This window comes from Pteropus medius, unplaced genomic scaffold (assembly GCF_902729225.1).
Source record: "Pteropus medius unplaced genomic scaffold, Ma_sr-lr_union100, whole genome shotgun sequence".
Lineage (NCBI taxonomy): Eukaryota > Metazoa > Chordata > Mammalia > Chiroptera > Pteropodidae > Pteropus > Pteropus medius.
Window position 1 is genome coordinate 4,661,908 of NW_024351543.1, and position 16,084 is coordinate 4,677,991.

Sequence of the window (16,084 nt, forward strand, 5' to 3'; positions counted from 1 at the left end):
GAAAGAAAAAAACATTATATTTTAGTACCTTTAATAACACTTTCTTCCCGCTTTTTGAACAAAGGGCCCCACATTTTCATTTTGCACTGGGCCCTGCACTGCCCAGCTTGTTTGCAGCATCAGTATGACCTGGAAGCTGGTTAGAAACGCAGAATCCCAGGCCCCTTCTTAGATTTGCATTTGACACGAACGCCAGGTGATTCACCTACAATATACACATTCAGGTTTGAGAAGCCCCAAATTAGAGAATCTGCTCAGTGACTCACAAGTATCCAGTGGAGGAGCTGGGATCCAAACTCTGGCAGCTTGCCTCCAGAATGAGGTGAAGGACCCCTACACTCTACTGCAGGGCTGTGAAGTCAGTGCGTATTTACCCAACTTACAGATACAGAAACAGTTTATAGAGGGTATTGGAGTTGCCCAAAGCAGTAAGCTGCCAGCTAATAAGTGACTAAATAAGAACTTAGAAGCAAATCTTTCTCATTCCAAGTCTAAACTGTTTTTATTACACCAGTAGTTTTCAAATAAGAGTGAGCATCAGAAATAACTGGGGAATTTTTTAAATGCTCCACCCCAGAAACATCAAATCAAAATCTCTTGGTTGGGGTTTGAAAATCTGTATGTTTAAAAACAGTGATTCTTCAAGACAAGGATGTCCTTTTTCACCACTTTTATTCAACATAGTATTGGAAGTCCCAGCCACAGCAATCAGACAAGAAAAAGATAACACATCCAACTGGAAAGGAAGAAGTAAAACTGTCCCTATTTGCAGATGACATGATACTATATAGAGAATCCTAAAGAGTCCATAAAAAAAACTATTAGAACTAATAAATGAATTCAGTCAAGCAAGAGGATGCAAAATTAATATTCAGAAATCAGTTGCATTTTTATATACCAATAATGAACTATTAGAAAGAGAAATTAAGAAAACAATCCCATTTACGGTTGTATCAAATAAATAAATACCTAGGAATAAATTTAACCAGGGAGATAAAAGACCTGCACTTGGAAAACTATAAGACACTGAAGAAAGAAATTAAAGAAGATACAAATAATGGAAGTATATAGTGTGGTCATAGATAAGAAGAATTAACATTCTTAAAATATCCATACGACCCAAAGCAATATATAGAGTCAATGCAATCCCTATCTAAATACTAATAGCATTTTTCACAGAACTAAAATAAATAACCTTAAAATTTATATGGAACCACAAAAGACCCTGAATAGCCAAAGCAATCTTGAAAAAGAACAAAGTTGGAGGTGTTACACTATGTCAAACTATACTACAAAGCAGAGAGCCCAGAAATCAACCCTCATCTATATGGTCAATTATTCTATGACAAAGGAGGCAGGAATATACAACGGGATAAAGATGGTGTATTGAATAAATGGTGTTGGGAAAACTGGGCAGATATATGAAAAAAAATGAAACTAGGACTTTTCTTACATCATATACAAGAATAAACTCAACATCGAGTAAAGATTTAAATGAAAAATCTGAAACCATAAAACTAGAAGAAAACATGAGCAGGAAACTCTTTGACATTGCTCTTAGTAATATTTTTGAGGATATAGCTCTTCAGGCAAGGGAAAGAAAAGAAAAATAAACAAATGGGACTACTCAAAAGGTTTTGCGCAGCAAAGGAAACCATCAACAAAACGAAAAGACAACCTACAGAATAGGAAAAGATATTTGCCAATGATAAATCTGATAAGGGGTTAATATCCAAAATATATAAAGAATTCATACAATACCAAATTAAAAAATCTGATTAAAAATGGGCAGAGAACCTGAATAAACACTTCTCTAAAGAGGACATACAGAAGGCCAATAGACATATAAAAAGACATTAAATGTATTGATAGTCGTCAGAGAAATGTAAATTAAAACCACAATGAGATATCACCTCACACCTGTCAGAATGGCTATCATCAATAAATCAACAAACAACAAGTGTTAAAGAGAACCTTCGTACACTGTTGGTGGTATTCAAATTGGTACAGCCAGTATGGAGGTTCCTCAAAACATTAAAAATAAAACTACCTTACGACACAGCAATTCTACTTTGGGTACTTATCTGAAAAAATTTAAAACACTGATTCAAAGAGATATATGCATCCTTATGTTCACTGCAGCTTTATTTACAATAGCCAAGATATGGAAGCACCCTAAGTGTCTATCAATAGATGATTGGATAAAGAAGTGGTACATATATACAATGGAATATTATTTGACCATAAAAAAGAATGAAATCTTACTATATGCAACCACAGGGATGAACCCAGAGGGTATTATGCTAAGTGAAATAAGTCAGACAAAGAAAGACAAATACCATATGATTTCACTTATATGTGGAATCTAAAAAACAAAATAAATGAACACACAAAACGGAACCATGCTCATAGATACAGAGAATAAACTATGGTTGCCAGATGGGTAGGGATTTGGGGGTGTAGGTGAAAAAGGTGAAGGGATTAAGAAGTACAAATTAGCAGTTACAAAATAGTTATGGGGATATAAAGTACAACATAGGAAATAAAGTCAATAATATTGTAATACCTATATATGGGACCAGGTGGGTATTACACTTATCAGGAGGTATCACCTTATAAGTTATACAAATGTCTAAACACTGTGCTGTACACTTAAAACTAATATAATATTAAACATCGACTGTAATTGAAGAGTAAATAGTGGTTCTTAAATTTAGCTGCACAGAAGTACTTTTAAAATCCTAATGACCAAGCCACATCTAAGATCAATTAAATCAGAACCTCTGGGGGTAGGTCTCTGTCATCAAAATTTAAAATGAGTTGAAAACTACTGTTTTAAAATACTCCCAGACGTTCCTGATGGTCAGCCAGTTTGGGAAGCCTGCTTCACACCTGAACTCGCTTCTGTTCACAGGGCTTCCCGCTGGGCTCTTGGGCACACAGGTTAGGAAAATGCAACTAATGAGCAAACAAACAAAAATGTGGGATTTCAAGAAACTAATTTTATTTCTAGAGCCGACCTAATCAACCAGCTCTGTATGTGAAAAAATGCAATTAATACTCAAGATTACTGATGCATGTTTCGTTAATAAAACTCTAAAAACTTATCAAAGACTCATTAGCAGCCCAAAGCAGGAACTCTGTACTAAATATTTACATGTTTCTAAATCAACATTTTTATCTTCAGGAATAATGACATTCACTAGGCATTATTCTAGAATCTCTGTCAAGTGCCCACGTTAAGAGAGAGGGGCTCTCTCTGTAATAGCCAGGGAAGCTGGGGAGCCAGGAACCGTCCAGGAGGCTGGGGGGGAGAAAGGGAGGAGCCAGTGGTTTTTCATGAGCTGTTGGCAGAGAATCTCAGGAGCTCAGGGTTAAAAGGTCCCCAGAGGTCAAGAATGCAAACCCTTTCAAAACACGACCCTCCCTACAGCGTCTGGCCCTGACATAAAGTTTCTCAAAGCTTATCTGGAGACCACCACCTGCATACGAATCACATGGGTCCTCCCTTCCACTGCAGCAATTTCTAAGCCAGCCCAGCATCAGATAATAATCCCACCTACCAGATCAGCATCACCTGGGGATGGTGATTTTTTCAAAACAAAGGGATTCATATGTGTATTAAAGTTTGAAAACAGCTGTTCTGATAGTTCCACCAGACAGTTCTATCCCAGTGTTTGTGGCAAATCCACCGAGCTAGGACCACACTGGGGATATTTTGGTGGTCAATTAGCTGCCTTTTCCCCGTTGAACAACATATATCTTCATATCACTATCTTTCCTATCTACTCTAGAGTTAACTGGAGATTGTTCTAATATGAATTAGTATGTAGAAAATTAGCCACAAAAAGGCCTTAGATATTATATCATCACATATGCCCAACGCAGGGTCACATAAGTCAAGACTAGTTCCCTTTAGCTATCTTAACTAGATCCAGCTGGTCTGCTTTGTAAGGTTTCACTGGCACACAAAAGGTTCTTGATATTGAACCAAAACCTGCTCCCCAAACTACAAAATAAGTGGTCCCATATCTGCCCTCAAGGGCTCCCCAGAACAAATCTCTCCTCCATAGGACAGTCTTTAATACCTACAAATATGTATTACATCCCTCTCAAATCTTTTGTTCTTCAAGCTCAATAAACTCATGTCCTTTCGATTTTTCTTTTTATTAAATTCTCTTAAAATTATATTTGTATGTGGGCTTACATAATATATATTTTTAGTTCATGGGAATGGAATTGTATAATATCTCATTCTGTTCCTTATTTTCTCATCAAACCCAACGCTTTTAAGAGCTATGTATGTTGTTATATACAACTTAGTTTTTTCTCCAATGCCACAGCTTCTCCCCACCTCTCCTGCACCCCCAAGTCTTTTTGATATCTGTGCACTCCTCTTTATCCATGAATGCCTCTTTATCCATGTGCCCTTTAAACCAAGGCACCCAGAAGTAAACATCATCGCACGCATTATAAACACACGGGGTACTGGAGATACATTTTAAAGGATATATAACCCTAGATTCTTGCAATGGTTACCTATCAGTAGGGTCTTTACTTGTAATGATAATACCTCATTTAAATAATTCACCATTGATGGACATTTCCTTCTTTCCGAGGCAGAAAAAACCTATGATATGGGAAATATTGTTTCTTAAATTGACTAACACTTCATCCTATTTCCATGTGTTCTTTTTGCTTACAGAAATGCTTATTGTGTTGTTAAAAGTAATATTAAGAGAGGCTCAGAATATTCAAAATAAACCTTAGAGATCATCGAGCACGAAGTTGCCTCAGGATGTGTAATAAACTAAATATTTTATGAAGGAGGAAACTGAGGTCCAGAGGGATTCAGCAACTTGCCCAGGGACACAAGCCAATTACAGTCTCAGAGCTGAGTCAGAAGCCCCAGGTGTCCCGACTCCCAGGCCAGCTTTTACTAGCATCCGTGTGGGCCATGTTCCCCGCAGCACAGGAGGGCTGTGAATTGGCTCCTACAGCTGCCTTCCCCTCCCCCACCCTTCGATTCTCTGAAAGCAGAGCACACAGACCCAGTCTGTTTTGGAGATTCAGAGCTACAAAGCCTGCATTATTTAACACTGGCTTTAGCTATCTGGGATGGAGAATAAATAGCACTATAATAAAATCCATAAAATATACCAAATTGGATTTTTTTTCAGGGATGGCTCCAAGAACAAGTTGATAATCAAAAGGTTTTCAGAAAGACTGGAAATAGTGTTTGCTGTGCTGAAATTTCCCTGAATCTTAAGAACATCCCTGTTCCCCATCATCTACTAGCCGAACACTTCAGGCAGAGAGATGTGTGTTATTCTACATCATGAAGGAGGACATTTTCAAAAGGCCTGATAAAGAAGGCTTTCTCCTCAGGTTTAGAGCCATTCCCACCTAGGACATTAAGGTCTTTAGCCCTCTTGGTCTCCTAACGGTCCCCAGGCAGCAGCAATCGAGGTGGTAGAAGTGATGGCTGCACTTGTCAGTAAGGTGCAGAAGACATCTGCTACCCTTTTATAGGTATCTGAGTGTGCAGGGCTACTAATAATGAAGCCTCCCAGTTCCTCATAAGCACTCAACCACAATTCGAATATATCACCAAATGATGCCTCTCTTTAAGCTTAGGAGTTGAAGAATTCTTTTTTCTAATCAGTATAGTCAAGTGAAAGGCAGCAATTAGCACATGCCCTCCTCATTGTGATTTTCATATTAAAATAGTACTTTAAAAAGAAAACTTCCAGTTCAAGAAGGTTTCATGAGCATACCCAATTACTTCTCTTCAAACCCAAGCTCCCAGTGAAATAACTAAAATGATATTGTTAAAGAATAAAATCCTAATGGTGATAATGTATAAGAAAAAGAACCATGAGTGCATCAGAAAGTTTGAGGAAATCCTGGAAGACAGAAGGTGGGATGGGAGGTATATCACCACACAAAACACCAGAAATGAGAGATATTGCTCCCTGAAGAAGCTGGAGACAATGAAACTCAGGAATAGGCTTTGAGGCAATCAGATAAGTTAACTCTTTTTAGATCAACATAGCCAACAATGTGCTGACTCCTCTCCCAGGTATATAGAACACAAATGGCAGAAGCTTTGTCTGCTGGGATGAAGCTTTCCAACTACTCCCTAACAAAAACAGGCAATTATCTGGATAAAGTTGATATGTGGGTGTTTGGGACAGAGAAAGACAACAAAGTTTCATGTATTTCTGTACTTCACATCAGATTCTAAAGGAAGGAAGGAAGGAGGAGGAGGATTACAAGGAAGAATGAGAAAAGGAGGCTGGGAGGAGGAGGTGGATGAGAGGGCTCTCCTTCAGAAAGCCCTCCCCCACAGCAACTTCAGCTGCTGTAGCAGCTGCAGACTGAGTGCCTGCTTCACCTCAAGGTGCCCCTCACATGGCCTTCCCATTCACACGCTCCCCTCCCATGACAGAAAGTCCTGTTGACAGACATCACACCCACAGATGAAACCATATCAGGAATGTATACTAGTAAATCTAGCCCTTTATTCATGTGCCTTCACCAATAACCAGGACTCACTAGATATTTGAGTGAAATCTAAAAGAAGCTTTACCACAGTGACTAAACCAAATAACCAACTCAGTAAGGAACAGATATTACAGTGAGCACATATGAACTCTAAAAAATCGAATTAGTCTGCTCTACCAGAAAAGGTTTCATTTCTATAAAACAAGATAAGTATGGATCCAAAAGATAAAGCAAAGGGACCAAGAAATAGAAAACATGAAGGGAAGAGTTAAGTCAAGAAGTCCACCATCCGTTAAATAAAAGCTCTGGATGTAGAAAACAGAGACAATGGATGTAGATAAATAAAATATAATGAAATAAAATTTCCCAAAGCTTGAGACACACAAGAATATTCCGACTAAAAGTTTCTACAAAGTGCCAAGTAGGATTAGCAATACTGCTTAATAAAATTTCAGAATTCCAAGGATAAAGAAAAAAAATAACTAAAGGTTTTCAGAGAAAAAATAATCACATAAAAGAAAGATTAGAAAGCATTTTCGGTGTTTTATTTATCAGCCACTTACATAGCATTTATTATACGTCAAGCCCTTTTCTAGGCATTTTTAAAAAGAATAATTCATTTGGCAATTTAAAGTATCACAGTCCGGGAGATCTTTGGAAACATGGTGGAGTGAGAGACATCCCCAGATCTTTCCTCTTGAAACAACAATAAGCTGAACATCTAAAACTCAACAAAAAACACCCAAACCACACACCAGCATGTCTGAGATGGGATCTATGCATAAGAGCTACCACAAGTCAGAACCCCAGGTGTCGGGCAGTGGACCGGGAGAAATAAAGAAGCTGCCTCTTGCAGCCTCCAGAGCTCCCTATAGGAGGAGGAGGGGGGAGAAGAGGTAAGTTCGAGCAGCGAGTTCCCTGAACAGCCCTGCCTGGGAAATTGTGAGCTCCCTGTGTGGCCTGCAGCGGCAGGGCCCAGTCGTCAGGGCAGAAAGCAGAAAAGCGGCCAGCAGAGAAACAACAGTTGATTTTTACCGACCGCGGTTACAAAATGTAGGCTGAGCCCCAGCCCCTAAGCCCCAACCCAGAGGACCCCTCCCCCCATACTCTCTGAGACCAATGACCACGGAGCCCCTGGGGAATCTGAGCAAACACTACCAAAACTGTTGCTAATACTGACAGGGACCAAAACTGAGCATGATTAAATATCTATCAGAAAATAAAAAGGAATTATTAAAGCTTTATATAAAGCAGATCCAAGAGGCTTAGACACCACCTACCGGAAACCAAAAGAAAAGTGACTTCTTTGCAACAGGCTAAAGAGAGACCTTTATATAATAAATCTTCTTTCTGGAAAAACAGCAGAATACACTTCCATTAATATCCACGCAGAGAAATAGTCCATTAAACACCAGGAACAATCGAGGTGACAAGTCATCTCAGAAAGAAAGAGAAAAATCTCCAGAAAATAAGCTTACAGACACAAAAATATGCAATTTAAATGACAGAGAATTCAGGATGGTACTTCTGAAAAAACTCAGCGAACTCCGAAATGAGTCATATCAACAATTTTAGGACTTGAAAAAACAACTAGATGAGCAAGTAGATGAAGGAAACTGGATTTAGAGTGGTAAAAACACAATAGAATATACAGATGTCAAATGATAATGTATACCTGAAAATTATATAATTGTATTAACCAATGTTACCCTGATAAACTTAATTAAATAAAAAAATAATAAACAAACAAACAAATAAATAAATAAATAAAAAGTATCGCAGTCCTCATCAACAAGCTTGAATACTAGGACACAATCAAATATCTTCAAATTTGTAAGGAAAATTATTTTTAAGCTCATAATCCCATACATATTCAAAACACCAGTCATATGTGTGAGCAAAATAAAGACATCTCTTGATAATTAGGGTTCAGAAAATTTATATGCCCATGTGAAAAAAGAAAAAAAAAAACACAAGAAGCTATACAAACAAAATTAAAAGAAATTTTAAAAAAGATAATATATGATAAAAGAAGCTATAGTTGCTGAATATGAAGAAAAGAAGAGAACTGAAAAGAAATTAAACAATGATCCGGTGGACCTTGATGCCAGGAATATTCTTTTTTGAGCACGGATCATTTAGTGATTTAGGCTGACACTGCCTTCTTTATTTCCAGCCACTAAGCTTGATGTGACAATGGATAATCTATGTATGCATAATCATAACAGTGTAAATGCTGTGTGAGGGATTAATTTTTCTAATAAACCTGTAGTCAGAGCAAAAAAAAAATGTCATTACAGAAAATATAAACTCAAATGAAAAAATAATAATGTAACAAAATGAGGAGAGAAAAAGGGGAAGAAAGTCTGGGAGAAAATATAAGTAAAATAAATACTTCATTCTTCATGTCAGGAAATTGACAAATACAATCGAACATTAATAAATCAAGAGAATGTTGGTGATAATTTGAAGTTATAATAATGAGCATCAGAACTGAAAAGCAGAATCTTTAAAAAGTAATTATTGGGAGTATATGGGAACTCAATTTTTCTGTAAACCTGAAACTGCTCTAAAAGAGGCTATTAAGAAAAGAAAAGTAGCTATCTGTGTGGAGTAGGTGGGTGACCATGCTGTGTGGTTTAAACATTTTCATTATGACTACTTTAATAATATGTTAAAGTTTAACCTTAGGATAAGTATTAAATAATATATTGAAATAGAATGAATTCTTGTCAAGTATATTTGATCCTGTTACATTATTTATTTTACACCCATAAACTCTTTCAAAGCTTATCTGTGTATTTCCTATAGTAATAAACACAGAACTTTGTCTTATGTTCAATTTACAATGTTATTTATAAAAATTTGAATAGAAATAAAAAGACACGATTTTATGTTTCTTACTAATTTTCGCCTTTAATCAATCACTTCATGTGCGTGACACTATCTAGTTAGGAGAGATACTGGCTTCCAACCAAGGTCGTCTTGGTGCCATCTGCTGCTGCCTGTTAAGCCCTACTTTGCCCATGGCTCCCTGGCTCTTGAGTGCTTGCCTAAACTTTCTGCCCTTCACTGAGCCCTGCTTGGCAATATCTGTGCCCTTCTGCAGTGTGATGGCTTTGTGTTGTCTGGCCTTTGAATATCCCTCTTTGCTGAAGACAGACCAACCATCTTACACTCCCTACCCTCACAAACCTCAGCATATTTCTGCCTTTCTTGGTTCTGGAGTCCTGCTCTGCAACTGCCTTTCACTGAGTGCAGCTGTGCCTGCACTCCTGACCCACAGGAACTGTGAGATCATGAATGGGTGTAACTTTAAGCCACTAAATTTGTAATAATTTGTTTTACAGAAAAAAAAAAAACTTGAAATAAAAAAGCAGAGAGTTAGAAATTAGGAGAGTATTTTTTAAAAGTAGTTTGATCAAGGCTATCTATCTCAGGTGGAGTGATGCCACCTCCTTCGGTCAACCCAAGAAAAAGGAGCTTAAGCAGAACCCCTCAGAGAATTTAGCATGCTCTCTCTGCAGTTTGGTGAGCACAGTGGTGGTGAATTCATGCCTGTGAAATCTGAAAGGTAAGAGGAGTTATGACTGGCCTCTCATAACATGTGAAGAGGATTATTCTCATACTGAGGCAACCAGCACTCCCAGTATTTGTAAGGGAAAAATAAGTAAGTGTTCCTGGTCAGCCAGGTGTGGGTTGCCCCTGAGCCAGCATGGAATTCTCACAGATCCTGAACGAGACTCCCCTACAGGGGCAAGGGACCGCCACCGAGAAGCTGGACAGGTGGCTAGCTGTAGGCCAGGGGATTGGGCAGCATCATAAGCTATGGCTGAAATACAAGTGCACTTAGATATGTCAAGGAGACCTCAGGTATAAGAACCCTTATGATGGTGGAGCAGGAAAAGGAATTGGAATATTCCCAGAAAAACCTATGAGAATGGCTAATGAGACGGTAAGCTACAAACACTTGTCAAGCCCAAAAAGCACTGAAGCCAGCTCAAAGCAATATTTGTCAAGTAAGAAATTTAACCCCCGCCTGTGGTAAACAAATTTCTAAGCTGGTCTCCATAATCCCTGCCCCTCCATAGTCTCCTCTCCTCCAGTGTGAGCAAAACCTGTGACTTGTATCTAACTGACAGAAGAGGGCAAAGATGGAGGGATTTTGTTAATGTGATTAAAATCCCTAATCACCTGAACTTTAATCAAAAAGGAGACTATCCTGAGTTAGCCTGACTTAATCAGGGAGCCCTTTAAAGGAGCATCTATAGGTTAGAGATAATCCTTCCAGCTGCCCTAGCAGAAGCAAACCACAGTGAGTTCTGCAGGAGCAAGGAAATGAATTCTGACCACAGCCACGTGAGCTTGGAGGAGGATCCCAAGCCTCAGATGAGATCACAGCCTGGCAGGCAGCTAGTTTGCAACCTCGTGAGACCATGAGCAAAGGGCCCAGCTGTGCCTGCACTCCTGACCCACAGGAACTGTGAGCTCATGAATGGGTGTAACTTTAAGCCACTAAATTTGTAATAATTTGTTTTACAGCAATAAACTAACATACCAACACAAACTACAACTCCATGGGGATGGAAACCAAGGTTAACAAGATGAGGGAGGGTGGCTTTACTAGATGGGAAAAAAGGAAAAAAGCTGACCACCCTCTGTCCCCTTGGGCAAGAGGTCAGCCTGCAACAGGACCAAACTGGGGAAGGAGAAAAACTATAACTTTACATAAGGATTAGAGTTTTTATTATTACCTGGAATTATATTTGTGTGTGTGTGTGGGTGGGTGTGTGTGTGTGTGTGTGTGTACACTGCCCTGCTGCCCTGGTTACCAAGAAAGAAAGGAAGGTAGCAACTAGCCCTACAGTGTGGGAATTAGTGGGCAGCTGCTTTCAGATTATACCCCATGAGTCCCCTTATTCAGCATAATAGTAATTCTTATGTCACTTCATTATACTGACATCTCCACATACCAAATTGGAATTGTTTGTGCCTGATACTAGGTCTTTCATTTTAGAAGACTGTCCAGTGACCCACACTGCCAGCAACTATTAAGAAACTCCAAGCCTCCCAATCACTTCAAAAGAGTTCCCTCATCCTCATTTTGTTCCATTTTTAGCCTGTCCCTCCATTTTCTCAGCTCCTGACTTCCTCATTTCCTTTTTCTAGCCCTAAAATCTTTCTTCAGACTTAATAGATCTATTCTTCCTGGTTAGCTTTGGTCCCTTTTCTGCAATTAAGGCTCTCTCTGGGTCCATCTACTTATATTATACTGGGTAACTCCCGTGCCTGACTGAGCCCTGGCCCTTATGACCCATCCTCAGCACTGGTCCACTTGACTGGTATCCCTATCAAGGTCATCACAACCTCCCATGAGGAAGGATTCAACAACAATTGGGTGTTCTCAGCACACTGCTTGCGGGGAAAGAAAGCACAGAAAGAGTGGCCAATAAACGACACAGCCTCAAGGGCACAATCTGCGTGCACACCTGCATGTGCATGCACGCACACAGGTAAATCTTGGAAGCAGAAACAGTAAGAGTTAAAGAGACTTTTCATTTGATGATTGCTATTGGTCCATTTTTTCTTCTGGGTCCACTGTGAAGCTGCAACTAAATGGCCCAGCCCAAGAGAAGAGAGTCATGGATACTGAGCATTTCGAAGGACCTTGAGGATAACTCCAGGGCAGACCCATGGCATGAGAGATGTTCCATGACAATGCACCCTACTGCAAGTGCAGACGCAAACCCTACTATGGTAGCTGTAGAATCAGAGGACCTAGAAAACAATCCCATCGCCAAACCTAAACTTTAACTTGGAGAAGACAGGGCCCTTATCCTTCTGTTGACCATTGTATCCCCACGCCTAGAACAATGCCCACCATTTCGTTCATGTTCCATAAAGTAGATGAATGACTGAAGGAATTAATTGCATCAGCCTCATATTACTTCCAAGACAACCCTGCAAGCATAGAGTTTTGCCCAAGTGGACGCACACTTAACCCCACCATCTCCTCCCCTTTTGCGTCTCTCTCTCTCTGCCTTTTTTATTCCTGCATCATTTTGTCTACCTCTGTGTCAATACCCCCAACTATCTCTGCCCTTCATCTCTCTTGCTGACCTTTTGAGACTTCTCTACTCCTACTCTCTCCATTTTTTTCTCTCTCTCTCATGCCTCGTGATCCCTTTTCTTCATCTTTCCTTTCTCCCTTTGCACCTCTTCCTCCCACTCCCTCACTGCATAGGCCCATCCATTTTCATTTGTCCCTCTTCCTATAATTTACCTGGCCATAATATTAACTTGAAGAACATTTTATTTGTTATGTCTATTGATTAAAGTTTTATATTCCCTGTTCTTAATTAACTTATCATTCATTTGGTTCCCATATATTGCTGTTGCATATTTCAAATAGATATGTGCTGGTAAAGCTATTTGTAAATCAATGTTCTGTAAACTGAATCATATTTCAAATGTACTAGAAGAATCTGCTAGATAAAGAAACCTATGATGAAAAATTAAGCAATTCCCAATAATGCATATTTTTGTAACTCTAAAGTTTCAGAAAATGGCCATGTAAAATAAAACTAATTCATTTTAATATCACCACAATCATTCTGCATCAGTTTTAGCTGATCTCCTCAAGATAGATATTAGATCTTTTAAAAAGTCTGTAAAAGGGACTAAATAATTCTCCTGGGAGGCTCTTCTTTATGAAAATGGAAGTGTTGGAAGATGAAAGATGAATGAGAACATGCTCAAAGTCTGCAAATTTATAAAAGGTAAAAATACGAAAAGCATTCATTCATTATACATATGCCTATTCAGTTACTATTATATTCCAGACACTAGTAGGTACTGAGGATAAAAACTTGATTAAGACATAGTACTTGCCCTCAAGGACTCACAGTCTAATAGGGGACAGAAATACATAAATAATTTCAAAACAATGTGTATTTTAAATAATAGTAGCATGCATTTTTTAAGACGGCTCAGCAGTGGCACCAAGTGGGGAAAGCTTCTCAAGAGCAGAAACTGGGTGTGTTTTAATTGCTGTTTTATCATCAGTGCCTAGCATGGGGCCCCCTGATATTAGACACACAACGGTTATTTGTTATTAAATTACTGAATGAGCTACTCTGCTGTGGTGGGAGTTGGAAGGAGCAAATCGATAAAGGCTTTAATGAGGAGGAGATACGTTAACCGGGCCTTCAAGGAGAATAGATGTTCTGTAGTAAAATAAGGATGGAATCAGCTTCCCGCATAGAAGCCACAAGTTTAAGGCACAGAGATGAGGAACTAATTTCAAGCAAGCACATGCCATTCACACAAGCCCTCTCATATTATCAGGAGGAAAGAGAACTTAATTCCTTTTGTGGTTTTTCTCTTTGGCTTTGTTTTTACCATTGAGTTGCTCCCTGTCCCCCTTATGCCTCTTTGCCCTAATTGGTCCTTAAAGGGTCCTTTAATTCTTCCAACTGACAGCTCTCTCCTTTAGAGACTCCTAAGTTACTTTTCTACCACAGTTGTTTGAGGTAGTTCACTAGCATGTGCATGCTAAGGCAAAAATGGGCTACCCATTCCAATGCATCCCTAGTTGCCCCGTGGGACCTGTTAGATACAGTTTTCTATAGGCAGCACAAACTTACATCCAAAATTTTCCAGGAAAATTTTTATTTCAAACACTTCTGTTGTTCCCTAAACCTTCAAAGCCCCTGAGGTTTGAGAATTTCATCTGTTATCTATGGCTCCCAATCTGATCTCACAGCATGAAGCAGCTCAAAGTTCTTTTGTTAGACCTTGTGTCACACACAATTTTTGTTTCAGAAAATTTGAAGACAAGATTCCTTGGTCTTGTCTCCTTTGACAATCTGTAAGTCCTAACTTTGTTGCAATAACTTCCCTACTCCAAGGCTGCTCTAGGAACAGGAGCTGCGTGTTTTTGTAAGGGTTGTGCAGCATAATGGCTGAAAACTGGACGCCATCAGCATTGCCCTTAGGAAGGCAGGACATACGACATATGGGCTTTGCAGCCAGACAGGCCTACATTCAATTCTCATCTCTATCACTTACTAGCCAAATAACTGCCTTCCATTGCAGTGGATCTCAGCCCATCTAAGTGCTCTTCCTCCTCCACCTGAGGGTGAAAGAGACAGGTTACCTCCTAGAAGCTGGAGTTTGTCACACGATGGTACCTAACGAAATAGGTGCCTTTGACCTTCCCCACCCCAAGGCTTCCTTTTGTCAATAGCCACATATGCTCCTATACCACCTTCATTTGGAGTCATGGCCCATACTCTAATTCTCATCTCTTCTGCTTAGTCTCTCATTGACTCTTCCTATTCTAGGGTCTCTAAATAATAACACCCACAGTGTACCTTGGACCATGTAGCCCCCGCAGCATGGTCAGGGGTCCCTATATGGGGGTCATGAGCTGGGGAGCAGCTTTTTGCAAACCTTAGATTTGCATCCTGGCCTCCCAATTCTCATGTCTATCACCCCTCAGGGATGCTGCATAACATGTAAGCCGTCTTGCACAGATGTGCCCAGTGAAGGAAGGTATTCCTCTGCAGCCACATAACTGCAAGGAGTTGTCTTTTCCTAAATTACACAAACCTTAGATGTGCGAGCAGCGGCCCTTCTTCTGACCAAGTAAATACCCTCCGGGCAGCTGCTTACACACTGCCCAGCTCAGCACACCCCCGCCCCAGCTGCTAAGCCCTCCTCTCCTTCCCTTGCTTGCCCACTCCCCATCAGCCCCACTGTCTTCTTGCACATCTTTCTCTTCTATGTATTATTCTCTCTGCTCTCTTTTCAACCTTTTCACATGCTTTGGTCATTTTCTGGAAATATAAAGGCTGCGAATTTCATCTGAGTTATACCAGATCCTCTTAACTCTGACTCCTAGTGACTCCAACACAGCTGAAGCTAAAGCATAGGAGGGACAGCACAGGAACGTGTAGGTGGTTATTTTCTAAGAGCTGAAATACGCACCCAATTTACATGACTATTTGCATTTGTGTATAAATTATACATCAATATATATCCCCCCAAGACAGTGAGTTACTAAAATAATTTGCTACTTTCAAACTTGTCATTGCTCAATTTTTCCTCTCTTCCACTTTCAAAAACACCCACACATATCCTTTCATTCCTCGGGAGAAAGAGAGTGATGGAAAAAAGGGAAGAAAGAAAAAATAAGATAGACTGAAGTAGAGGAGAAAATGGAACAAAGGAGGGAATAAAGATGAGAAAAGGAAAATTTCAATAAAATAATAAATATTTTAGAGTAATTAAATAAATACCATTGTAATGAGTTGATGATGATGATTAAAAACAATCTAATCCATGCCTGAAGAAAGCAAAATAAATATAAAATCAAATATATGCAACCTCTCTATAATTTCCTGCTTATTTCATGTAAAAATTATTAGGTTTAATTTCTACAGAAAGTTGCTTTATCAGTCACTTTTGTGTCATATATAGATTCAGGCTCTTCACAGTAAGCGACTGTCGTAAAATACTTCACTACAACTGTTTTGTGCCCATATTAAACTGGCTTTCTATATGGCACTGTAAA